The 26,609-nt window shown below is 38.6% G+C and overlaps 1 protein-coding gene across 1 annotated transcript in view; it reads left to right on the top strand.

The window, feature by feature from the left end:
• The window catches only part of LOC309665183 (uncharacterized protein), a gene marked incomplete at its 5' end in the record, with an annotated part of 58,810 nt that overhangs the window by 1,871 nt on the left and 30,330 nt on the right, over positions 1 to 26,609 (top strand). The gene's annotated exons all lie outside the window — the stretch shown is intronic.

The raw sequence follows: 26,609 nt of genomic DNA, 5'->3' as shown, positions 1-26,609 counted from the left end.
TGGTTTCCTATACTCCACTTCAGAAGAGTAATTATATACCACAGACCATCTTCAGTTCTCTCAATAATCTATTATGCATTTATTCTGTAAGAATTTATCTAAATTAATTTTGAACCTACTTATATATTCAATCTCTGTTACCCTTTGAGAGAAAGGAGTGTTATAAGGTTTATAATTGCCTTCTTGATTTTATGGACTTTGATGATATTCCCCTTCAGTCTTTTTTTTTTTTGGCTGCGTTAGGTCTGGGCTGCACATGGACTTTCTCTAGTTAGAGCGAGCGGGGGCTACTCTTCGTTGCGGTGCGTGGGCTTCTCATTGCAGTGGCTTCTCGTTGAGGAGCATGGGCTCCAGGCGTGTGGGTGTCAGTACTTGCAGCACGTGGGCTCAGTAGTTGCGACACGCAGCCCCTAGCGCGCGGGCTTTAGTAGTTGTGTCTCGTGGGCTCTAGAGCGCAGGCTCAGTAGTTGTGGCGAACGGGCTTAGTTACTCCGCGGCATGCGGGATCTTCCCAGACCAGGGATCGAAACCGTGTCCCCTGCATTGGCAGGCAGATTCTTAACCACTGCACCACCAGGGAAGCCCCCCCCTATTCAGCCTTAATAATTCCAACTACATCAGCACTTCTTTTATGACTATTTTAATTCTTTTTAAAAATTCTTTTTCTATTTCCTTATTTTTTGAGATACATTAGTCAAAGTTACAATTGAACATTTAATTATGTGAACAGCACCTTTCAATTTATGTCAACTCATTTAATCCAACTTTATGAAGCAGGCACAGTTATTACACACATTTTATAAATAATGAAAATTAGGCACAAGGAGTAAAGCATCTTGATCAAGAGGCACTCTGACTCTCAATAAATAAATGTACTGCATCTGTTATAGAAAGTCTGGTTTTAGGAGTGTTTGGGGAAACGCCCATTTAAAGAAAGATGGTGAGTCTGTGATTTTTCACTTCTGACACTTCCCCTAGATTCTGATTTTGGGCAGGATTGAGGGATTTAGGCTGTTAAACCAACAACCTAGAACTGACAACAGCTTGCTGCAGATCTTGGGCTAGGCTGGAAGCACAAGGACTCACCCTCTTCTGGGATATACTCACCCTACTTCTGGGATATACTCCTTCCATACATGACTGTAGTTCAGCAAGGATTGTTCCACCTTTTAATTTATTTAATCTATTGCTATACCTGGCACTGTGCTAGACATGAGAGATATCAAGATGAAATACACAATCCAGAGCCTCAAGGAGCCAGCTCATCCTGGAGAGTTATTTGTACAAGACTAGAGGTATAGACTCTTAGAACCAGAAAGGATATCAGAAGCTGCCAGTCTATGACAAAGTTTTAACTAAGTGCTGAAATGAAAAATAAAGACAGTGTATTAAGTTTTCATAAAAATAAATTTATTCAGTGTAAAGGACTGTTCTTTTTGAGGTTATGCTTTGATTTTTTCTGTTAAAAATGTTCTCTCTTTGGGAATATAGTGTATAGCACAGGGAACTCTACCTAATGCACTGTGGTGACCTAAATGGAAGTCCAAAAGGGAGGGGATATCTGTATGTGTATGGCTGATTGATTCATTTTGTTGTGCAGTGGAGACTAACACAACATTGTAAAGCAACCATACTCCAATAAAAATTAATTTTAAAAAAAGAAAAAGTAAATAAAAAGAGAACTAAATGCTAAAAAACTTTTTTAATGTAAAAAAAAAAGTTCTCTCCTAATAATTAGTAGGTTAAGTTGTTGGGAGTTTTGTTTACTTTAACGACCTTAAAGTCCTGTGTTGATTCTCAAAATTTTTTGATGTTTTACTGATTTAGTTTAACTGTCAGTTGTTGGCGAGGGAAATTAAGATTGCAGAGGGACAAAGTCCAGTTCTCTTTCTACTGCATACCCATTGGAACAGCCCATTTCATGAGCAGGGCTAGAAATGTTTGAAAATAATAATAACAAATTTAAAAAGAAATCAGGGTCAAGGTTAGACAACAAAGATTAGAACTGGTTCTGATAGGCCAGCTGTGTTGTTAGCCAGGAAGAGAAGTCTCCTGCCTGCTTAATTAATCAGATTAGCTAAGTAGCTTGGTTTCCTTCTGAGCTGAAAGCAAAGAATGGGGCCTGAGGGAATACAGCTACTGTGTGGAGTGACATTTTGATTGGGGTAAAACCTAGGAAAAATCAGCTTGACTGAGTCAGGCACACCCATATCTGATATAGATATGTGGAGTCTATATTCCCTGAGAGTCAGCCTGGGGAGAATTTTTGAGAAACAGCAGGGAGAGACTGGATCCGGATGGGGGCCATGGGAGAAGAATCAACTTCATTCATGTAACCTGCAGAGGGTGGTCTAGACCTAATATCAGAAGCCCCGGCTCAGATGGAAATTTCAATTGAAGGATCAAAACAGACTTCAAATCTGTATATTATTTTCTGGATAGGCTTAGATCCTACATGCAATACATGCAAATGAACTCTTTGCCTTTTAAATATTCAGGACAAACCACCGTCTTGCAGAGGTAAGCAAGCAGACAGCATTTCTCTGTTAAACTCCTTGTATTATTACCCGTGAAGTAGTTAAGCAGTTAGTTCTCTATTGTACCAGACCCTTTAGATAAGTACATTTTTTGAAGTCAGTATAGAAGGGCCTATTGACTTTAACAACAACAAAAAAAGAAAGAGAGTAAGAAAAATGTGTCCACTCCCAAATCATTAACTGAACTGAAAAGAATATGCTAACAAAAAAAGACACTGTAGTGTGAATCCTGTACTGTAAGAGAAGGTCATGTCCCCCACAGCATCAGGAGAGGCACAAAGCCTTGAACTCAGGCCCAAGCATGCTGGGCTAGCTCAACACGCCCACACATTCATCAGCAGGAACGAAACTGGGAGGAGAAATTCAGAACTGAGTCACAGGGCTCCACTGTCGACACATAACAGAAAGTAGTCTTATTAGACTTAATTAGATGCGAGTAGAGGGCTCCAATGGCTCCCCATTTCTTTTAGAGGAGAAGCCAAAGTCCTTACAAAGGTCCACAAACTATACACGGTCTGTCTCCGTGTACCATGCACCTCCATCCCCAACACAGACACACACAGACACACACACACACACACACACACACACACACACACACACATACACACTGCCTGTTAATCTTTGACCTTGCCTTCTACACTCACCCCAGCCCACTCCACTCCAATCACCCTGCCTACTTGCTGCTGCAGGATCTTGGCACTTCCCCCCACATATTCTCATGACTCATTCCATTGAATCATTCAAGCCTTTGCTGAGATATTATCTCCTGGATAAGGCCTACTCTCTCAGTCAGGGTCCCAGCAGGAAACAGATGGCACAATCAAATTAGGAAAATGGAGAAGCATTTAATAAGGGACTATAAACAAAGGTGTGGGCATGGAATAAAGAGATCACAAGGGAAACTCAGGAACATTGAGGCCCCAAAAATCACCTCTGAGCCTAAAGGGGCAAGAATAAGGAGTAGTTACCAAACATGGAGAAGGCTGTGTACATAGGGACTACCTGACAGGAATTGGGAGCTTTGGTCAAGGAACACAGCCAGTCCACAGTGACTCAACAGGGAGAGGAGAGCCCAGGAGTTAATACTTTGACCTCCCTCGTTGTCCTCTCTCTTTCTGATCTTCTGACTCAAGGGAACCCCATGATGCTGTTCATATAGGTCCATCTCCTGGGGCACAGTGAAGGGGCAAAAAGAAGATATCTCTCAATCAATCTTACCTTGATTACCTACAACAGTTAGCTTTTGCTGTGTAACAAACCGCCCCAGAACTTAACGGCTTAAAATCACAAATGTTTATATTGCAAAAGCAACCATGTCTAGTCATGGTAAGGGTGGAAAAGGCCCAGGGAAGGGAGGGGCCAAGCACCATGGAAAAATGCTGTGCAAAAACCTGGGGATCAGGAAGCCTGCCATCCAGTGTCTGGCCCAGCATGGGGGCATTAAGCCCATCTCTAGCCTCTTCCAAGGGGAGACCGGCAGGGTACTCCAAGTCTTTCTGATGAACATGATCCAGGATACAGTCACCTACACAGAGTATGCCAAGCCCAAAGCAGTCACAGCCATGGTGGTCTACAAGCTCAAACCCCAGGGATGTACTCTAGGGCTTTGGTGGCTGAGAGTACAGGATCTGCCATACCTCAACATTGAAAAAAAGAGCCCTTTTCAGGGCATCCCATGAAGTCACATAAAGGGTTGTTGTGCATTGCAGAATTGTTAAATCTGAGTAGGTAAAATCAAATAGCAGTTTGCATAAGGCTGCTGAAAGGTAGATGCATTATTATTTTGCAATGCAATTACATAACTTAATCCTGGAACATTTTGTCACACTAAGGTGCTGGGAAATCGGGGTTTTTTTTTTTAACAAAGCAAAAGAAATAGGTCTTCTAAAAAGGGGTACAATAGATGAGCACAAGCAAATGGTGCTGATAAAAAGACTGGCTACCTAAACAAACAAACAAACAAAAAAAGAAACATTTATTCATTTTTCAGGATCCTGTGGGTTGCTTAGGCAATTCTTCTGATATAGGCTGGCTTTTGCTGGTTCCTCCTGAGTCTACTTATGTGTCTGCAGTCAGCTGGCAGCTTGGCTGGTCTAGAATAGCCTCAGCCACCTCATGTCTGGTGGTTTGCTCAGTGTCAGCTGGAGCAATAGGGATGATGTAGCCATGTATCCGTATTAACTGTAACCAATCACTTTTCTTACTCATATGACACCATCAGATCCTTGCTAATATCAAGATACATTATTTTGATGGAATTCGCATGTTAAAACAATACCGATTTTTATTTGACCCAGCAGTGTCTCCAGTCTCAGGGGATAGAATAGGACTGATCAAAACCAGAGGTCGGCGAATTTTTTCTGTAATGAGCCAGAAAGTAAATATTTTAGGTTTGTGAACCAAGAGGCAAAATTGAGGATATTATATAGAAACTTAAAAGAAAGAAAACAAATTTCCACAAAACTTTTATTGATGAAATCCAAAGTGTAATGATAATTGAGCACAATCATTTGTAATTCAGGTCTACTAATGAGAAGAATGGAATTCTTTGTTGGAAGATAATAGTTCATTTAATTGGGATTCAAAGTTTGTATTCCCTGTCATCAAAATCAGTTCCAAATATTCATCTTTTAATGCTGATCTATAATGTGATTTTATGCATTTCATCTTTGAAAACACCTTTTACACAGATAGATATGGCCAAATACTGATATCAATCTATGAGAGTATGATTTTAATTGAGCATATTTATCACTTGGAAGTAATTTACAGAATTCTATTAGGTTCTTCTCTTGATATTTGCCAATTACCATGTCATTATATTGCAGATTAATCACTTCCAATTGAAGGTTAGGTGGAAGATAGCTGCAAAGTTACATGGATTTTGAAATATGGAAATTTCCTTTCCACATGCATTAAGATCCAAAAAATGCTTTTGGAACTGTAGTTTGAGCGTAGAGAATATATCTCCTGCAAATTTTTGTGGGAATGAAGATCTTGCTTCTTTTTAAAACTTTGACAGCACAGGAAGTATATTAAACAGCTTGACATTACTTGTGATTCAAACAGCATCAGTTGTTCTTAAAATGACTTTCCCACAGCATTACATTTGCATATGGGCACTGTCTGCCTTGTAATTTTATATTGAGAAATATGACCAAGTCTGCAGCAAAAGTGAATTTTCAAAACCAGTGTTCAATAATAGTGATCGAGGGAAGTTCTCATTTCAAAAAAATTCAGTCTCAGGCCTGAGTTCAAAAATTGCGTTAAAACTACCACTGCTAAGCCATCAAACTGCTGTATGGTAGGGCAAGGCAAAATATTCAGCTTCTATTTTTGACAAAAGTTCACAGAACTGATGATTGCTAAGTCCACCAGAGTAAATGAAGTTTATTTAACATGGAGGCTACTGGTTCAAAAGCACAAGAAATTGAAAAACTTTCTGCAAATGACCCACTGATGAATAACACAATGATTAACCACAGGCTTTAAATACCTATCATTTCACAAGCTTTATAAATTTGTCCAGGTAAGCCTTCTCTGCTCCACACATATTTTTATCACCATCAGTTGGAACTCATCTTAGCAGATTCCACTTCAGGTTGTACTGAATTAAAGCTTTCTCAACTTCTTTGAAAATATTCTCATCTATAGTTGTTCCATGCAGACAATTTGTAGAGGCTGATTCTTCGGTCAAACTCAGCATTGACTCCTTGAATAAGCAATGTACTGAACAGTATTAGTAACATCTGTCAATTCATCAAGAGACAAGGAAAACCTGTGGAAATCGTTTAATACTTTGTTTTTTAATTAACTATTGATGTTGCTCCCAGTGTCCTCAACTCTTCAAGGAACTGTTCTCAGTGAAAGGCTACTGGTCTTAAACAAGTTTATTTTCTCCAGAAATATGTCTTTAGCTGCTGCAAGCAAACATGACTTAATTAACTCACCATCAGTAAACGGCTTTCCTTGCTCGACTAACAAATGAGCCACTCAGAAATTTACTATGGTTGCAATTTTTTCATTTTTATTTTTGTGGAGAAATTCTGCTGTGATATGTTGCATTTTAAATATGCATATTTTTCTGATCATTGATTTCCTGTGAGTTGGGAACATTGTGATGAATCTGGGAATGTCAATACAAAGTGTAATCTTTTCACACAGTTATAGTGTCACTGTACAATAAACACATACTTTGTCAACTATTTTGAAAGCAAAATAATCCATATCCATTGTGCCTTTAAAAGCATGACATAAAAGATGAGTGACGTCAAAAAAAATGGTGTGATAGGAGACCTCAGCCTCCCTCCTCCCACAAAGATCAACAGTTAGACAGTTACCACAAACAAAAACAGTTCTGGGAGAGCTCTGGGGTCCACCTAAGAAACTTCAGCAACAGGGAACTCCCTGGCAGTCCAGTGGTTAGGACTCTGTGCTTTCATTGCTGAGGGCCTGGGTTCAATCCCTGGTGGGGGAACTAAGATCCCACAAGCTGCACAGCGTGACCAAGAAAGAAAAAAAAAACAAAAAACAACTTCAGCAACACAGTGGAACAAAAACCTGAAAACAACTGCAAGAAAAGAGGGAAGACAGCTTAACTCTGCCTGCTTCATCCCATCCCCCAAGCCAGCATGGCTCAATGCCAAGGGGAAACTTCCCAACTAGAAAGAGTTTCCTTCAGCAGGAAAGGAAGAGTAAGGTGAGTAACTAGCTTCCCCAGCCTTTTGGGACACTGCACAAACATCCCACTTTCGATTCACCCAACCCAGACCTGCAAAGATGAGACATATAGAGATGGCTCGAAACAAGGAAGAAAAGCAAGGGCTACCAGTAGCAGCCATACAGCTAGAGCAATTACAGTTCAAAGTGACCAGCTTTGCAGATAAACCTGACAGATTTGGCCACAGAAGAAACCAATGGCCCAAACAGCCACTGAGGAGTCCTGAAGATGTCATCAGCTTTCACCCCACAGATATTCATCTTCACTGACAAGAGCCGCCTGAGTCCCTCCCTGTTCCCTTCCCCACCTCTCACCCTACCAGGGCCGGGGGATTGCACTAACTCAGCCCAGGCCTCTGCAACTCTGTGAATGCAACACACCAGTCTAGACCTCTGAGTTGAACCCCACCACTGTACGTACATTCAGGGTTAGCCCTTCCAGCTGTGCACTTGCATGCCACTGGCCTGATGCCTGTCACTGGGCTCCACTGCGATACGTATACCCAGGAGGAGACTGTGCAGCCACAGGAGAGCACATCAATGACCAGAGCCCATGCAGGTGCTTGTGGGACCAGATTAGACCCTGTCTTCCGTCACTGGCCTGTACCACTGCTCTCACCTGCAGCTAAGCCCCTCCAGCTGGGCATCTGCATGACCCTGGCCCAGACCCCATCACTGGCCTTCACTGCCGTGCACCCATGGCAAGACCCAGCAGCCATGGTAGTACACAACAACAGCTGGCATCCCACAGCTGTCAGTGAGTCCACAGTTGGCCCCAGCCCTTGCTGCCTGCCCTGGCCCCCATCACTACATATGTATCTGCAACTGGTCCTCACCACTACATAGATACCTGCAGCTGGCCCTCTGTAGTCAGCACTGACTCTGGTCACCACCACTGCCTGCCCTGATCCCTAGAAATAAACATACTAAAACTAACAGAATGTTACAAAAGCATTTCTAAGGGGGCTGTTTATAGCAATAAATGTCTACATTAAGAAAAAAGAAGGATATCAAAGAACTTAACTTTACACTTTAAGGAACTAGAAAAAGAAGAACAAACTAAACCCATAGTTAGCAGAAGGAAATAAATGAAAGAGGGACCAGAAAAACAATAGAAAAAGTTAATAAAACCAAGAACTGTTTTTTTTTTTTTTTTTTTTTTGTTTTAAATAGATTGAGAAACTGGAAATTGAATGCAAACTAAGACCACTTGACTGTTACTGAAATGAATAGCCCAGTTTTGCTTTTTTTTTTTTTTTTTTTTTTTAAGAAATTCATGTTCTTTTTATTTATTTATTTATTTATTTATGACTGTGTTGAGTCTTCGTTTCTGTGCGAGGGCTTTCTATAGTTGCGGCAAGTAGGGAACACTCTTCATCGCGGTGCGTGGGCCTCTCACCATCGCGGCCTCTCTTGTTGCGGAGCACAGGCTCCAGACGCTCAGGCTCAGTAATTGTAGCTCACGGGCCCAGTTGCTCCGTGGCATGTGGGATCTTCCCAGACCAGGGCTCGAACCCGTGTCCCCTGCATTGGCAGGCAGATTCTCAACCACTGCGCCACCAAGGAAGCCCAGAACTGTTTTTTTTAAAGATAAACAAAATTGAAAAACCTTTAGCTAGATGAAGAAAAATTAAGAAAAGAGTTAAATAAATAAAATCAGAAATGAAAGAGGAGATATTGCAACGTATACCACAGAATTACAAAAGATCATAAGAGACTGCTATGAACAATTATACACCAACAAACTGGGTAATTTTAAGAAATGGAAAAATTCCTAGAAACCCACTACCTACCAAGACTGAATCATAAAGAAATAGAAAACCTGAATAGACCAAAGAGTAAAGAGATTGAATCAGTAATCAAAAAACTCGCAAGAAACAAAAAAGCCCAGGACCAGGTGGTTTTACTAGTAAATTCTCCCAAACATTTAAAGAAAAATTAATGCCAATTTTTCTCAAACTCTTCCAAAAAATTAAAAAGGAATGAACACTAAAAAAAAAAAAAGGGAACACTAACAAACACATTTTATGAGGCCAACATTACCCTGATACCAAAACCAGATAAGTAAGGACACTACAGGAAAACTACAGACCAATATCCATAATGAATATAGATGCAAAAATTCTCAACAAAATGTTAGCAAACCAAATTCAACAGCACATAAAAAGATTTTACACCACGATCAATCAGGATTTATCCTTGAGATGCAAGGATAGTTCAACATATATAAATCAATAAATGTGATACAACACATTAATAGAATGAAAGATAAAAATCATATGATCATCTCAATAGATGCAGAAAAAAGTGACAAGGGGCTTCCCTGGTGGCGCAGTGGTTGAGAATCTGCCTGCCAATGCAGGGGACACGGGTTCGAGCCCTGGTCTGGGAAGATCCCACATGCCGCGGAGCAACTAGGCCCGTGAGCCACAACTACTGAGCCTGCGCGTCTGGAGCTTGTGCTCTGCAACAAGAGAGGCCACGATAGTGAGAGGCCCGCGCACCGCGATGAAGAGTGGCCCCCACTCGCCACAACTAGAGAAAGCCCTCGCACAGAAACGAAGACCCAACACAGCCATAAATAAATAAATAATTTAAAAAAAAAAAAAAAAAAAAAAAAAAAAAAAAAGAAAAAAGTGACAAAATACAACAACATTTCATGATAAAAAATGCTCAACAAATCAGGTATACAAGAAACATACCTCAACATAATAAAGGCCATGTATGACAAACCCACAGCTAACATATTCAATGGCAAAAAATTAAAAGCTTTTCCTCTATAATCAGGAACAAGACAGGGATTCTCACTCACTCTTATTCAACATAGTACTGGAAGTCCTAGCCAGAGCAATCAGGCAAGAAAAAGAAATAAAAGGCATTCAACTCAAAAAAGAAGAAGCAAAATTATCTTTTTCTGCAGATGATATGATCTGATATGTAGAAAATCCTAATGACACCACCAAAAAAATTGTTAGAACTAATCAGTGAATTCAGTAAAGTTGCACAATACAAAATCAACATACAGAATCAGTTGGGCATCTATACACTAACAACAAAACATCCAAAAAAGAAATAAAGAAAATAATCCCATTCACAATAATATCAAAAACAATAAAGTATTTAGGAATAAATTTAACCAAAAAGGTGAAATATCTGTACTGAAAACTACAAAACTCTGATGAAAGAATATGAAAAAGACACAAACAAATGGAAAAATATGCCATGCTCGTGGATTAGAAGAATTGATATTGTTAAAATATCCATACTGCCCAAAGTCATCTTTATTCAATGAAATCCCTATCAAAATTTCAACTGCTTTTTTCACAGAAATAGAAAAAAAATCCTAATATTTGTATGAAACCACAAAAGATCCCAAATAGCCAAAGCAATCCTGAGAAAGAAGAACAAAGCTGGAGGCATCAGTTTCTGATTTCAAACTACATGGCAAAGCTATAGTAATCAAAGCAGTATGGTACTGGCAAAAAAAAAAAAAAAAAAAGACACATAGACAAATGCAACAAAATCAAGTGCCTAGAAATAAACCCTTGAATATATGGTCAACTGATATTTGACAAGGGAATCAAGAAAACTTAATGGGTAAAGATATTCTCTTCAATAAATGAAGCTGGGGAACCTGGGTAACTACATGCATAAGAATAAAATTGGACCCCTATCTTATACCACTTAAAAGAATTAACTCAAAATGGATTAAAGACTTAAACATAAGAACAGAAACTGTAAAACTCCAAGAAGAAAATGGGAAAATCTCTTCCACAGTGGTCTTGGCAATGATTTTTTGGATATGACACCAGAAACACAGCAACAAAAGCAAAAATTAACAAGTGGGATTACATCAAACTGAAAAGCTTCTGCAGAGCAAAAGAAACACTCAACAAAATGAAAAGGCAACCTATGGAACGGGAGAATGTATTTGCAAACCATGTATCTGATAAAGGGTTAATATTCAAACTATGTAAAAAACTCATATAACTCAATAGCAAAACAAATGGCTATTATCAAAAAGACAAGAGATAACAAGTGTTGGTGAGGGTGTGGAAAAAAGGGGAACATTTGTGCACTGTCAGTGGGAATGCAAATTAGTACAGCCACTATGGAAAATAGTATGGATGTTGCTCAAAAAGTTAAAAATAGAACTACCACATGATCCCGCAATCCCACTTCTGGGTATATATACACAGGAAATGAAAACAGGATCTTGAAGAGTTATCTGCATTCCCAAGTTCATTGAAACATTATTTACCATAGCCAAGATACGGAAACAACCTAAGTTTATGTTAAAGGATGAATGGATAAAGAAGTTGTGGTATATGTAAACACAATGGAATATTATTTAGCCGTGAGAAAGAAGGAAATCCTGAGAACATGGATGAATCTTGAGGGAATTATGCTAAGTGAAAGAAATCAGACAGAGAAAGACAAATACTGTATGATCTCATTTATATGTGGAATCTAAAAGAGCCAAACTCAGAAACAGAGAGTAAAATGGTGGTTACCAGGGACTGGGGGTGTGGGGGAAATGGGAGATATTGGTCAGAGGGTACAAATTTCCAGTTATAAGGTGAATTAGTTCTAGGGATCTAAAGTACAGCATGGTAATTATAGTTAATAATATTATATAATTGGAAGTTGCTAAGACAGTAGATCTTAAATAGTCTCACCACAAAAAAGAAATAGTAATTATTCAATGTTATAGAGGTTTTAGCTATCTGTGGTGTAATCATTTTGCAATATATAAATGTATCAAATAAATGTATTGCAAACCTTAAACTTACACAATTATATCTCAATATATTTGAGATATATTTGTGTATGTATTATGTGTCAATATATTTGTGTCAATATATCTCAGTAAAGCTAGGGAAAAAAGCATGACATATAAAGCTTACTTTTCTTATTTTGACATGATGGCTCTGTACTGGTTTTTTTTTTTTTTAAACACATTGTAGAGTAGTAGTTTCTTTTTTTTTAATTTATTTATTTTATTTATTTATTTTTGGCTGTGTTGGGCCTTCGTCGCCGTGCGCAGGCTTTCTCCAGTTGCGACAAGCAGGGTCTGCTCTTCATTGTGGTGCGCGTGCTTCTCATTGCGGTGACTTCTCTTGTTGTGGAGCACAGGCTCTAGGTGCACGGGCTTCAGTAGTTGTGGCGCACAGACTTAGTTGCTCCGCAGCATGTGGGATCTTCCCGGACCAGGGCTCGAACCCATGTCCCCTGCATTGGCAGGCGGATTCTTAACCACTGCGCCACCAGGGAAGTCCTTGTACTGATATTTTTTTAATGTAAAAATTATTCTTAGCTTGCAGGCTCTACAAAAACAGGTGTAGGTCTAGATTTGACCCACACACTGTATTTTACTTACCCTAACACAAGCCCATTATGGCTATTTTGTTCACCTTTGCCAGATACTTTCCCAGACTCCATTATAGCAAGGTGTGGCCATGTGATTCGGTTCTGTCCTATGAGACTTACAGAACTATAAGATTTCTAAAGAATTTTCTTTAACCAGAAAAAGAGGGCATTACAAGGAAGAAGTCATTTGCCCTTGCTCCTGGCTTTTGTATTTGTGGAGAATGTATGCAAAAGTAGCAATTGGTTGGGAGATTGGGATTGACATATATACACTAATATGTATAAAATGGATAACTAACAAAAACCTGCTGTATAAAAAAAGTAGCAATTGGTTCTGTTGCTGCTTCCTTAGCTATGGTCCTGTCCCCAACCCACCTCACCCCAGATTTAGACATAACCCCTTGCCTAGGCACTTACTTAACTCCAGAGAACTCCCTAGCCCCCTTCTGCCATCTGAGGATAGGACGATAAGTCTGCAACCTGGAGGTGGCCCTTACCCTAGCCTGATGATGCTGATCTCTGACTTTCAGCTTTCAGAACTGTGAAAAATTAAAATTCTGTTGTTTAAAAGCCACCTAGTCTATGATATTTTGTTATAGCAGCCCAAACAGACTAAAACACTAAGGAAAAAATTGTAGTGCTTGTTGATTTCTTCGGTGTAAATACTCTGTGGCTGATTTCAAACGATGCAAGTGATCTCAGTGAATATGGAGTTAGGAAGAAATGTGCACTACCAGTGCACAGGAGCCAGTAGAAGCTGGGTGCAGCACTCGTAGTGACAACTATGGTGCGGATGTCTGTGTATGTGAGGTGAGTTTTGAGGGGAATGGAGGACTATTGAGGCACATCACACCTGGAAGATTTACTGTACTGGGGAGCAAGGCAGGCAGTTCTTGCCCCCTTTTACCCTTGTAGGGAACACAGCTGTTCTCTCCAGCATCTGTTTGATACTATATTTTCTCTCTCCTCTCTGCTTTCTTTCTTTTAATCTCTCCTACTTTTTATTTTTATTACGTGTTGCTGCACTAATCTACTTTTGTGAGAGAATGGTGCCTCCTTTGCAAGAATGGCCAATAGGTGGTGAACCGAGCAGTCACCATACACTCAGGTTCAGAGGTTTGCTCTCCTGCTGTGCACACTGAGGTACTTAGAGATTGCTGCATCCAGCTGAGAGAAAGCTTGTCCTGGGCTGCTCCCAGATTTGGAGACACTCCTACAGCCTGGGGATTTCACAAGACTGGTACTGGATACAGGACCTTGCATAAAATGATGGGAGAAGTGTAGATCTGCTTTCACCAATATCGATGTATACATTCCATTCTTAAGGGATTTTTCTTCTTTAAGACTTCTACTCCTTGAAATCTGTCACTAAGGGTTCAGATGTGTAGCTTTTTCGTATACACATAATTTTATCTACATGCGATTTCATGACTATCGAGTTCTAATTAGCATGACACATTTATAAGATTGTAGGTATCTGTGATACAATATATCATATATTATATCCAGGATATAATAATTTCCCCTTGCCCTATGACAGAAGAGCAGAAAGGTAATTTAAAAATGTCTGAGGGACTTCCGTGGTGGCGCAGTGGTTAAGAATCCACCTGCCAATGCAGGGGACATGGGTTCGAGCCCTGGTCTGGGAAGATCCCACATGCCGCGGAGCAAGTAAGCCCGTGCGCCACAACTACTGAAGCCCCACACCTAGAGCCCGTGCTCCGCAACAAGAGAAGCCACCGCAATGAGAAGCACATGCACTGCAAGGAAGAGTAGCCCCCGCTTTCTGCAACTAGAGAAAAGCCTGCACGCAGCAACAAAGACCCAATGCAGCCATAAATAAATAAATAAATAAATCTAAATAAATAAATAAAAAATGTCAGATTGAGGTTGACATATATACACTAATATGTAGAAAATAGATAACTAATTTAAAAAAAATAAAACAAAGGGAACTGCTTTGAAAAAAAAAAAATGTCTGAGAATATATCTGCCTAAGGAGAGAATGTCCTGTATATGATCAGAGTCTCTTGTACAGTTAGTATTTACTAGTTGGAATTTCTAAGGTTTTGAATAATAATTATTATTTGCTGGTGTCAGGTTAGTAAAATTGTTAGACTTATGACCCAGTTAATAGCAAAAGATAATCCAAAAACCAATCCCAAGTGCCTACTATGGGCAGAGTGGTTAAGGGTTTAGACTTTGAAATCAGAGGAGTATGGGTGCCAATCCCAGAGGTTAATTAACCACGTGACCTTGGGCAAATTGCTTTAACTCCCCAGGTGTCATTTTCCTTATCTATAAAATGGGGATAATAATAATATTTACTTCATGAGGTTGCTTAAGGATTAAATGAGATCATTCATATAAAACCCTTAGCCAGTTTCTGAATTTCACCTGTCCATCCATTCCTTCAACAAAGAGGAATACTTACCATGTAGCAGGCCATGGGCCCATAATAAGAGCTCGGTGAGTATTAGTTATTATTGTTACTGCTAAGTTCTCACCATGGGTTTAGTAAACACCCTGGGCCAGAAAGATGCATGAGAAACCCATGCTGCTGTCACAGGGATTTCAAGATTTTAAAATGACTTTTAACTTAATTTCCTCATGCTTCTCCAATTCTCCACAGTTCCTCAAAGATCAGCAATTTCACTTGCAAATATCCCAGAAGAAGAGCTGGCTTCCTGGGTGTGTGAAACGTGTAGTCACACAGGGCCTCACACTCAGAAAGTCCCCATGTTTGGTTTAGTGCTCTACTATTGCTCTCTGGAAGTTCTCAAGAGTTTTCCAACAAGGGCCCCACATTTTCTTTTTTTTCACTTTTTTTTTCACTAGATCTTACAAGTTATGGAGCCTGTCCTGCCTGGGATGTAAAGTTTCTAGGTCCTATAATCCAGAATTCATTTCGAACGACCAGGTATTCTCCAGCTACTTCTCAGACTTCTGTTCCCTTACTATTTTGGTCTGTACTGCTTTGATTATAAGGAACAGAATCCCCTTGATTAAAGGAAGGATAAATGTAAGGAATTAGTCGTCAGATTTAAGGAGGCCCTTACTCTCAGGAGCTGACCCTGCCCTTGCACAGCCCTGAGAGTGAATGTCCCCTTAAATTTTGCGCCCAAGACCTCACTTGCCTCACCCTCACCTGGCCCTGCTGTGGTCCTTGGTGGAGCACAAGGCCCAAGAAAGAAGACACCAAGGAATTAAATATCCGAGAGCAGGGAAATAAAAATTCCCTCTCCTCCATCCTTCAGTCCCCACTAGGACTTCCTATGGGCTGAGTCCAAATGGAAGTCAGAGGGCAAAGAATTCCTTTTGATGCAGAGGTCAGCCCAGAGCCTGGTGGAGAGGCTGAGTGGCTCTAAAGAGGCAAACGGAGACTACCCAGCACAGGTTGGGAACAGGACAGCAGACAATAAAGCTCTTCTAGTGTTATCACCACTATGTATGCTATGTGTTTTAGTTCAGTTTAGAAACACTAAATTACTTTTTTTTTTTTTTTTTAATTAATTAATTTATTTATTTTGGCTGTGTTGGGCCTTCGTTTCTGTGCGAGGGCTTTCTCTAGTTGCGGCGAGCGGGGACCACTCTTCATCGCGGTGCGCGGGCTTCTCACTATTGCGGCCTCTCTTGCTGCGGAGCACAGGCTCCAGACGCGCAGGCTCAGTAGTTGTGGCTCACGGGCCTAGTTGCTCCGCGGCATGAAAACACTAAATTACTTTTAAGCTTTGCTATTTCATTTCTATTAAGTAAAAAAAAAAAAAAAAAAAAAAAAAAAAGGTTTTTAAGGTTTGTCCAGAAGAGTCAGGATTCAGCCTCCTGACAAGTCTAATACTCAGTGTAGGGCAGCTCATATGTGGAAGGTGACCTCCTCAGAGACAGCCATTTAACTGGCTCCTGACAGCAACAATTATGACTAATGGATCTATTCAGTGGCCATCATGCCCTGTAAGCACACCAGTTAGGAGTTTTACAACCTTTATAGCCTACCCTAATTTCTCTCCTTTTCCTCCCCCTGTCTATTTTTTTAACATAGATGTTGCTTTATATCAAGACATAAAAAATAGAAATATGAAAACAATAGTTAGCTATTGCTTCTTAGCACTGGAAGTATTTTCTTGCACAGCATAACAATGCTGGCAGATAATGCAACTTTGCTTATATCAATACACATTTATAGAATGTTTCCTCTTGATTGACATTTCCATCTGAATAGGTTAAGAGGATGTCCTTCTTCTTGCTTCTCTTTTTGTATCTATTTGTTAAAATGAAGTCATTAAAGATCAGATAATTCTTGGGTTATTTTCCCCTTTATGATGAAATGTTGTAAGTAGTCAGTAACGAACTCTCAAAGAAAGGAAAACAAAGAGAACTTTGTTATTACCATTTAATACCTCATTCTAAAAAATACTAAAAGGAGATGCAGATAAAAATGGATTTCTTGCGACTTCCCTGGTGGCACAGTGGTTAAGAATCTGCCTGCCAACACAGGGGACACGGGTTCGAGCCCTGGGCCAGGAAGATCCCACATGCTGCTGTGCAACTAAGCCCATGCGCCACAGCTATTGAGCCTGTGCTCTAGAGCCTGTGAGCCAAACTACTGAGCCTGCGTGCCACAACTACTGAAGCCCACGTGCCTAGAGCCCGTGCTCCGCAACAAGAGAAGCCACCACGGTGAGAAGCCCACACACCGCAATGAAGAGTCGCCCCCGTTCGCCACAACTAGAGAAAACCCGCACGCAGCAACAAAGACCCAACACAGCCAAAAATAAATAAATAAATTTATTTTTAAAAAATGGATTTCTTGGGCTTCCCTGGTGGCGCAATGGTTAGGAATCTGCCTGCCAATGCAAGGGACACGGGTTCGAGCCCTGGTCCGGGAAGATCCCACATGCCGCAGAGCAACTAAGCCTGTGCGCCACAACTACTGAGCCTGCATGCCACAACTACTGAAACCCACGCGCTTAGAGCCTGTGCTCCGCAACAAGAGAAGCCACCGCAATGAGAAGAGTAGCACCACGCACCAAAACGAAGAGTAGCCCCCGCTCGCCGCAACTAGAGAAAGCCCGCACGCAGCCACGAAGACCCAATGCAGCCAAAAATAAATACATTAATTAAAAAAAAAAAAAAATTAAAAAAAAAAAATGGATTTCTTCACTACCATATTAAATAAGAAAATGCATTTATTTACAGGAAACTATGCAATTAAATCATATTTCCCTTAGAAATTATTAGAGAGACTTGGCTCTCCCAGGAAGAGTAACAGGTGAAAAAGGTGCACACCCTCTTCCCTGTCTAAACGCACTGAAACCTTTTCTAGTGACATCTATAAACAACTGAAAAAAAATGAATAATTTGGCTCCACTGCTGTTATCTGCATCAGAATGATCTCTTTGATAAATACAGTGAAGGAAGTATTCCTTCTCTATTAGGAAGACACGCAGTCTGGTTTTTATTTTGGTTTGATGTTTTGTTTTTGTTTTGGAGGGGTTTTTGATTTCTTTATTCTTTGGAAGTCCAAGGTTTTCCACACACAATCTTGCCACAGATGAACCCTGAAGCATCCCTATCACAAGAGTGACCATGTGCAAAAGGTATTCAGCTATCAGTTGTAAAGCACCTAAAAGATAATTGGAATTTCTATAGTGGTTTCCTTGGTGATTCCTCCTTTTTGTCTTCTCAGGGATGTTCCTAGACCCCAGGCTAACATCACAGAATTATAATGAAAGACTCCATTGTCAGGGATGTGGCCAAAAGCGTGGGATTAATTTTGGATAGGGTTAAAACACAAGAGATGAGACATTTATTGGATATTTTTTCTTTTACAGTTTAAATTCTCAATTATAAAATTATATAGCATACATTTTGTCCCTTCCTTCTGGGTTAATAAATCTGTAGACTTTCCTTTAACTTTAAGAGCCTGTCAATGAAAATTATATCAGATAATTTCAATCTCAAATGAATGAGTGAATGATTTTTAGCTTTTCCTAAAGTGTATAGACTAAGATTACTTACCAGAATATTTTGAGTTGTATGGAAGATTTAATTTTTAATTAATTAAGATGACAGTATGAGACATAACACAACACACGTATTTCACACAAGCATGTTTTCAGTGACTATATAGGATGGACAAAGAAAGAAAAACTAGTTAGTGGTAGATTCTTAAGCTGATTCACATGTAATTACTGGTAGCTTCAGAGAACAATGCAGGAAGCAACTACCAAATTTTCCTAAATATAAAGGGACCTCGAAATTAAATCAATCCCTTATTTTCCTAATGAGAAGATACAAAAATAGTGAGGTGTTGCGTTTTTTTGCCCTACTAGAATATATAATATTTTAGAAACTTTGAAGACATAGTAAAAATCATTTAATAATTTATTTACACATACATGTATACATATTTATAATAACATGTTATCTAATATTATTTTAGGATGTTTTCCTACTCATATATATTCATTAAACAATTTGATTCAAATTCTTCACAGGCCTCTCCATCATCACTATTTTTGTCACCAAGAGAGCCACATTTGAAATCATCATAATTTTCTAGCACACCATTTTCACTTCCATCTAAGTTGCTTAAGACTAAGTATTGAATCTGTATGTGAGCTATAATTGGACATTTTATTCTAAGTCATAAATATCTATGTAAGGAAGATTAAGGCAGTTATTTTTATTCATACTATATGTAATATTCATGATATTCACCAAATAACTACTTAATAGAATGCTTAATAGTACGGGTAACTAATTTAAACAATCGGAGAGTATTACAGCATTTTTAACAACAAGAACAAAAACCAGCAGTTTTCTGATCTATACTCTTCATTCCTGATTCCAAGTTTCTAGTGGCCACTGCTTTCAAGTCTGTTAGGGGTTTTTTTTGTTTTTGTTTTTTCTCTTAGTATTCACCTTCCTATTTCTAAGTGGGTTATTCTAGAATTTCTTGATTTTTCAAAAAAAGTTTCAGATAATATCTCCTGACTTCCTACTTTGAAAGATAAGGGTTTAATCTCTCTTATATATGTCTCCCTCTGCCACCTTCTCTCTCTCTCTGTCCCTCTCTCTCTCCATCTTTATAATGTAGTATCACAATTTGGGGTTAAATCAATATTCAGTGTTTACTTTACTATGCTTATGTTACGATTCACAAATGAGCCACCTTGTTTGCTATAATAACATTTTCATTATTGTACGGTATTTTTGTTTTTCTTTCCTGGCATTAATCATTGCCTCATTTGTTTTCATTTGCTTTGTCTTCTATGTACCTGTTACTAATTCATCCTCAAACTTTCAAGGAAAACTGTAAATCTTTGTTCAATATGTCTAAACACTTTAGTTAATCTGTTGCAATATATGTTTCATTTCCTATGGGGAAAAATCCCTCCTGAATCTCTTTGTCTTTTTGTGCCATCTTGGGACCTCCTGTCATAATCATCATCATCATCATCATCCTCACCATCATCAAAACACTCTTGACTTCTTTCCTCTGGTAGATCTCCTTTTCTCCTGCCCCCCACATCTTCTTTCTCAGTTTACATTCTCACTAGCTTTCTCAGAAAGGAAAGGAGATAAAGGTTTTGAAATCTTGCATTTTGAAATGTCACATTTTCCCCCATGTTGATTAATAATTTAGCTAGGTATAGAATTCTAGGTGGAAATAATTTTACCTACAGTTTTAAATGCATTGCTCCATTATCTTCCAGGGTGCTATTGCAAAATCTGAAGTTATTGTGATACCCAATTATTTTCATGTAACTTGTGTTTTGTCTTTGAAAGTTTTAGGATTTCTCTCTTCATCCCTGATATTCTAATATTTTATTTGGATGTATCTTAGTGTTAGTCTTTTCTCACACTTTGTTGGGCATAGCATGAAAAAGGCACAGTGTGTCCTTTCAATCAGGAAATGCAAATCCATCAGCTCTGGAAATTTGTCTTGAATTATTTCTTTGATAATTCTTTCCCACAATTTTCTCTGTTTTCTTTTTCTGTTAGTCAGATGTCGGACCCTCTAGCTAGTTTCGTTCATTTAAAACATATTTTACAGTGTGTTCTTCTGGGTGATGAAAAAGTTTGGAAACTAGAGGGAGAGGATTGTACAACATCATGAGTGCACTAAAACCACTGAATCGTACACTTTAAAATAGTAAGTGTATGTTATGTGAATTTCCCTTTAATTAAATATTTTTTTCTCTCCTATTTTCCATCCCTTTGTTCAACCTCTTTATTTGTTCAACCTTCCTGGCAACATACAGACATTGAAATTTCTGCTTTTTTATTTTCACTTTTTAAGAGTCTATTTATTCTCTAAATATTTTTATAATACCCTGTTAGTACTTTATGAATGCAATACTTTATCTCTCTGAAAGGTTTCTTTTTCCATAATTGTTTTTGTTTTATCATTCTCCCTGAATTGTCTCTGTTTTCTCAGAGTTACTTTTGTTTGTTTTTGTTTGTTTCTTCCAATGTACCACTGCCTCCTAAATAATGTTGGAGTTTTCTATCTTTGGAATGGTTTACTTCTTTTTTGCTATTTGGCTTTCCCACTTAAGTGTCAGCTTTCTCAGTTTTGTTAAGTCAAATACTATTCACCAATTTTCCAGTTTTCAAAATGTTATTGATATTTACAATCTGTTGTCATTGCCTCTCCTGTCTTTTTCCTTGTGTGGTCTTATACCATTTAACCACTGACTGCCATTTTCATTACTGTTTTCTGGAAGCAACAGAGAGAAATTCATGTCTTTGCTCCAGCAAATTTAATTGGAAACCTGTATTTCTTTTTAAGGGGATCTCACCAAAAAGTCTGTTTTAAATGACAAAAAATGATTTCAGGTTGAAGCCATTCTCTCCCAAACCAGGAATAATGACTATGGTAAATCTGGTTATGTTTCTTGGTCTAATTTCTTTCTTTCTTTTTTTTTTTTTAAGCTTATTCCATTACTTGACTTATTTAGGCATCCAAAACTGGCATTTTTTGAGGTCACTTCAAGCCAATGGTTCTTCAAAGAACATAACTTTGTAATTCAAATAACATGATTGAGAAATTATTTATGTAATATGAGAACCTTTATAAAAATTTAAATATAGGGAAATTCTTTATAACCAAGTGAGAATTTGGGTGAAAGTATTTCATCTTATTGGGAAATATATTCTATTTTTAAATATTATTTTTCAATTATATTCTAGATAATGAGAGATTAAAACCTGGGAAAAGCAAACATACAAAGAGATTTCTTTCCTTCAAGAACAACTTTGTATTCCTTTCTCCTGGTTAGACTTCTGTTTTCACAATTTTTGTCAACATACTTACTCATTTTCTTCCTTTTGCTCGCATATTTATAGAATAAATAAATTGTGTATACGTAGCATAAACACATACACGCTTAATCTTCTCCTGACATAACACAGACCACAATTACGAGGAAGTGACTGGACTGTACAACCACTCTTAATTCTCTAATTAGATAAAGAGATGACTTAGACTTGATTCTGTATAGAAAAAGATACAGAATTGGGCTTTATTGACTTGAGCCAATGTAAGTCAATCCAATATTAATCATAACCTCACAGATAAAAATGTGGAAGTTAGGAGGTGCTTATATTTTTCACTATCATACTCTATCATCATTATCATAGTCTTCTATAAGACTGGGAGGTAAACTATGCAATTATACCAGGCCCTTGGACCTCTTGGGAATCATTCTTAGTCTTAATAAAACTTCAAGCAAAGTTTTTCTTTTTCTTTAACAGTACTTTAAGCCAGTAACTTTAGGTCTATTAAACATTTCACAGTCAAAATACTTACCTAATCTAGCAGAATACTTATACCAAGGTACTTTTGGGGCTTTATCACTTTTCTTTTTTAATTCAGTCAACTAACTGTCACCAGTTTATTCTTCATAAAGCAGAATGCCAATTTTATCATTTCTCTGCTTTAAAAATTGTAGTTTTTATTATGCATAATATTTAAAATCTTCTTGGGCTTCCCTGGTGGCGCAGTGGTTGAGAATCTGCCTGCCAATGCAGGGGACACGGGTTCGAGCCCTGGTCTGGGAGGATCCCACATGCCGCGGAGCAGCTAGGCCCGTGAGCCACAACTACTGAGCCTGCGCGTCTGGAGCCTGTGCTCCGCAACAAGAGAGGCCGCGATAGTGAAGAGGCCCGCGCACCGCGATGAAGAGTGGCCCCCGCTTGCTGCCGCTGGAGGAAGCCCTCGCACAGAAGCGAAGACCCAACACAGCCAAAAATAAATATAAAAATTAATTAATTAATTAATTAAAAAGAGCCTTCCCTAAATTAAAAAAAAAAACAAAACTTCTTACCTTGGTATTTTTAAAAATAGCTTTATTGGGGACTTCCCTGGTGGCGCAGTGGTTAAGAATCCGCCTGCCAATGCAGGGGACGCGGGTTCGATCCCTGGTCCGGGAAGATCCCACATGCCACGGAGCAAGTAAGCCTGTGCGCCACAACTACTGAGCCTGCGAGCCACAGCTACTGAGCCCGCATGCTGCAACCACTGAAGCCGGCGCGCCTAGAGCCTGTGCTCTACAACAAGAGAAGCCACTGCAATGAGAAGCCCATGCACTGCAACAAAGAGTAGCCCCGCTCTTCACAACTAGAGAAAGCCCGTGCACAGCAACGAAGACCCAACACAGCCAAAAATAAATTAAAAAAAAAAAAAAGCTTTATTGAGGTAGATTTGACATACAACAAACTGTGTATATTCAAAGTATACAATTTAATAAGCTTTGGCATGTGTATATACTCTTGAATCCATCACCAGAATTAAGGTGTCACCCTGGCATTTGAAGTTTTGTACAAGACAGTCTCTTATTTATGGGATTTGTCTCTTACTGCTTGCTTATTGCTCTTATTATTCTTGAATATATTATAAACTCTTCAGAAAGACAAGAGGAAGTCTTACCTGTCTTTGGAACACTCAAATGCTTAATACATAACATGCACTCAAAAAGAATAGCTGTTTTTATTAATTGAGGCCTGATCTTCTGGATCTTGAAAGAGAATTAGTTCTAATTGAAATATATTACCCTTGACCTCCTTTGATAAATGATATATCTCTGTGGTCATACTAGATGTCAAATCACTCTGTCAGTATCATACAACAAATAGATATGAATTTAATACTATAAATTCTTTTTATTTAAAGTCTAAAAAAATAAAAAATAAAGTCTAAAAAACTTTTACAAAAAAGTATACTTATGCAGTATTTAAATTACAATTTCTGCAGAATCTTGAAGGGGAAAACAAGGCTTAATATCTTATTTCATTATTAATTAATAATAATAGAAACAGCAATAATGATATTTTTACTTCACTGTTTCAAAAGTACTTTGAAATTTACTGTCTCACCTGATCTCATTAAGACAAAACAACACAAAATAGGTAACTAGGAAATTTTTAATTTTTAATTTTGTTTACTATTTATTTTATTTATTTTTTAAAATATTTATTTATTTATTAGTTTTGGCTGCATTGGGTCTTAGTTGCAGCATGCGGGATCTTTCATTGCGGTGTGCAGGCTTCTCTCTAGTTGTGGTGCGCATGGGCTCCAGAGCGCGCGGGCTCCAGAACGCACGGGCTCAGTAGTTGTGGTGCGTGGACTCTCTAGTTGTGGCACGTGGGCTCCAGAGCACATGAGCTCTATAGTTGTGGCGTGTGGGTTTAGTTGCCCCTCGGCATGTGGGATCTTATTTCCCCAATCAGGGGTTGAACCTGCATCCCCTGCATTGGAAGCCAGACTCTTAACCAGTGGACCACCAGGGAAGTCCCCAGACTAGAAAATTTTTTTTAAAGAAACATCATCCCTTACTGATTTACTTTATGACATTAATGAAAATTAGAAAGATATATAATCCCTATATGTTTATTTTCTAGTATGAAAGTTAGGGGAAAATTCCATATGAAGTATATTTTGCAAGGATATTTGAGATAATTTTTAACATAAAATGTGTTTTAGGAAAATGGAGAATACAGAAACTTGAAAGGGAAAGTTTTTCAGAAAATGCGGATACCTAAAGCAGCCTCAAGTTTGAGATTACATATTGGTTTTCTCAAACCACAATTTTAAAAGCATTCTGATAACATTATTCAAGCACCAACTAAATTGTGAGTCCTTTGGAAACAGAAACTTTCTTAGAATAGTTTCTGATACATGGCATTTAATAAATGTTTATTAAATGATTAAGGGCAGATGATGGATGAGATATTTCAAACCTAGGGGTCAATTTAGTGTGTGTGTGGTGTGTCTGTGTGTCTCTGTATGTGTATGTGCACATGCCCACATGTGCATCTGATAGGTAAGGTAGACTGTTGGTAGAATATTTCATTAAGTAAAAGAATTCCTTTTAATTTACTATAATGTGTAATCTGCCATTGTTCCTTCCTTGATTTTGTCAGAATTTAAAAAGAGAAAGCACATAAAAAAACAAACAAGTAACACCCCATTTCTGTTAACTAGTTATTCTGTTTGCTAAGAACAGATACAAGATAAGTGCTGCTATTAGCATTGTTACTTTTAAAAGCTTATTGGGAGACATAAGAGGGAGGGGATATGAGGATATATGTATACATACAGCCGATTCACTTTGTTATACAGCAGAAACTAACACAAAAATGTAAAGCAATTACATTCCAATAAAGATGTTTAAAAAAAAATGACTGACAAAAAAATAAAGAGACAAGAAAAGCGGGTAATACAAAAATATATAGGGTTGTTCTATCTACTTACAATCTACTTACAATGGGTGGTTATTATAGACTGACTGTTTGTGTCCCTCCAAGGTCCATGTGTTGAGGTCCTGGCCTTCAGTATGATGGTATTAGGATGTGTGGCCTTTGGGGGTGATTAGGTCATGGGGATGGAGCCCTCATCAGCGGGATTCGTGTCCTTACAAGAAGAGACACTAGATATCTTGCTTCCTCTGTATCTTCTGACCTGTGAAGACACAGCAAAAACATGGCCGTCTGTAAACCAGGCAGAGGATTCTCGGCAGAACCCAGCTGTGCTGGTGCCCTGGTTTCGGACTTCTAGCCTCCAGAACTGTGAGAGGTCAATGTGTGTTGTTTAAGCCTCCTAGTCCACGTTTTTGTGTTGTAGCAGCCTGAGCAGACTAACAACCAAGATACTAGTTATCCGATGCTATTCACATAGTTTCATAGGGAAAATTTATTTAAGTTTATTTATTTATTTTATTTAAGTTTATGTTGACAGCATGGTGACTAGAGGTAATAATACTGTATTGTATATTTGAAAGTTGTTAAGAAAGTAGACCTTAAAAGTCCTCATCACAAGAAAAACAATTTGTAACTATGTGTGAAGATGTAGGTTAACTGGCTTACTGTGGTGATCCTTATACTATCCAAAACTAGCATACAGTTGACTCTTGAACAATGCAGAGGTTAGGATCACCAACCCTCTGCTCAGTTGAAAAATCCGTGTATAACTTTACAGTCAACCCTCTGTATCCACAGTTTCACATCCTTCAGTTCAACCAACCATGGACTGTGTAGTACTCTAGTACAAATTTGTTGGAAAAAATCCTCATATAAGTAGATCCATGCAGTCCAAACCTGTGTTGTTCAAGGGTCAACTGTAAAGTAAAACTAGAAAAAAGAATGCTATCAAGTATAATGTCCACTGAAAATCAAATCTTTAGAGTGTTTCCAAGTACATGTGCTTCTATGATTAAGATCTCCAGGAGCTGACTCTGAGAAGTTCAGGTGGCAAGATATTTATAAGGGATAAACACCTGTCAAAGGTCCGGGGAGGAAGCCAAATTGAGCAGAAGGAAAAGTTGAACACAAATGCTGGCCTGACAAAGCCCCCAGTCCACCTGGCCGGGAGCTCAGGAGCTAAAAATACCCTTCAGAATGTTCCTTATAGGGCTTTGGTTGCCTCTCACCCCATTCTCCTCTGCATCATATTTATTGGATAGCTTTGCTTCCCTA

The sequence above is a fragment of the Balaenoptera physalus genome, assembly GCF_965194825.1.
Source record: "Balaenoptera physalus genome assembly, chromosome: 7".
Taxonomy (NCBI): domain Eukaryota; kingdom Metazoa; phylum Chordata; class Mammalia; order Artiodactyla; family Balaenopteridae; genus Balaenoptera; species Balaenoptera physalus.
Note: the sequence above shows the minus strand (reverse complement) of the source record. Positions and strands in the feature narration are given on the sequence as shown.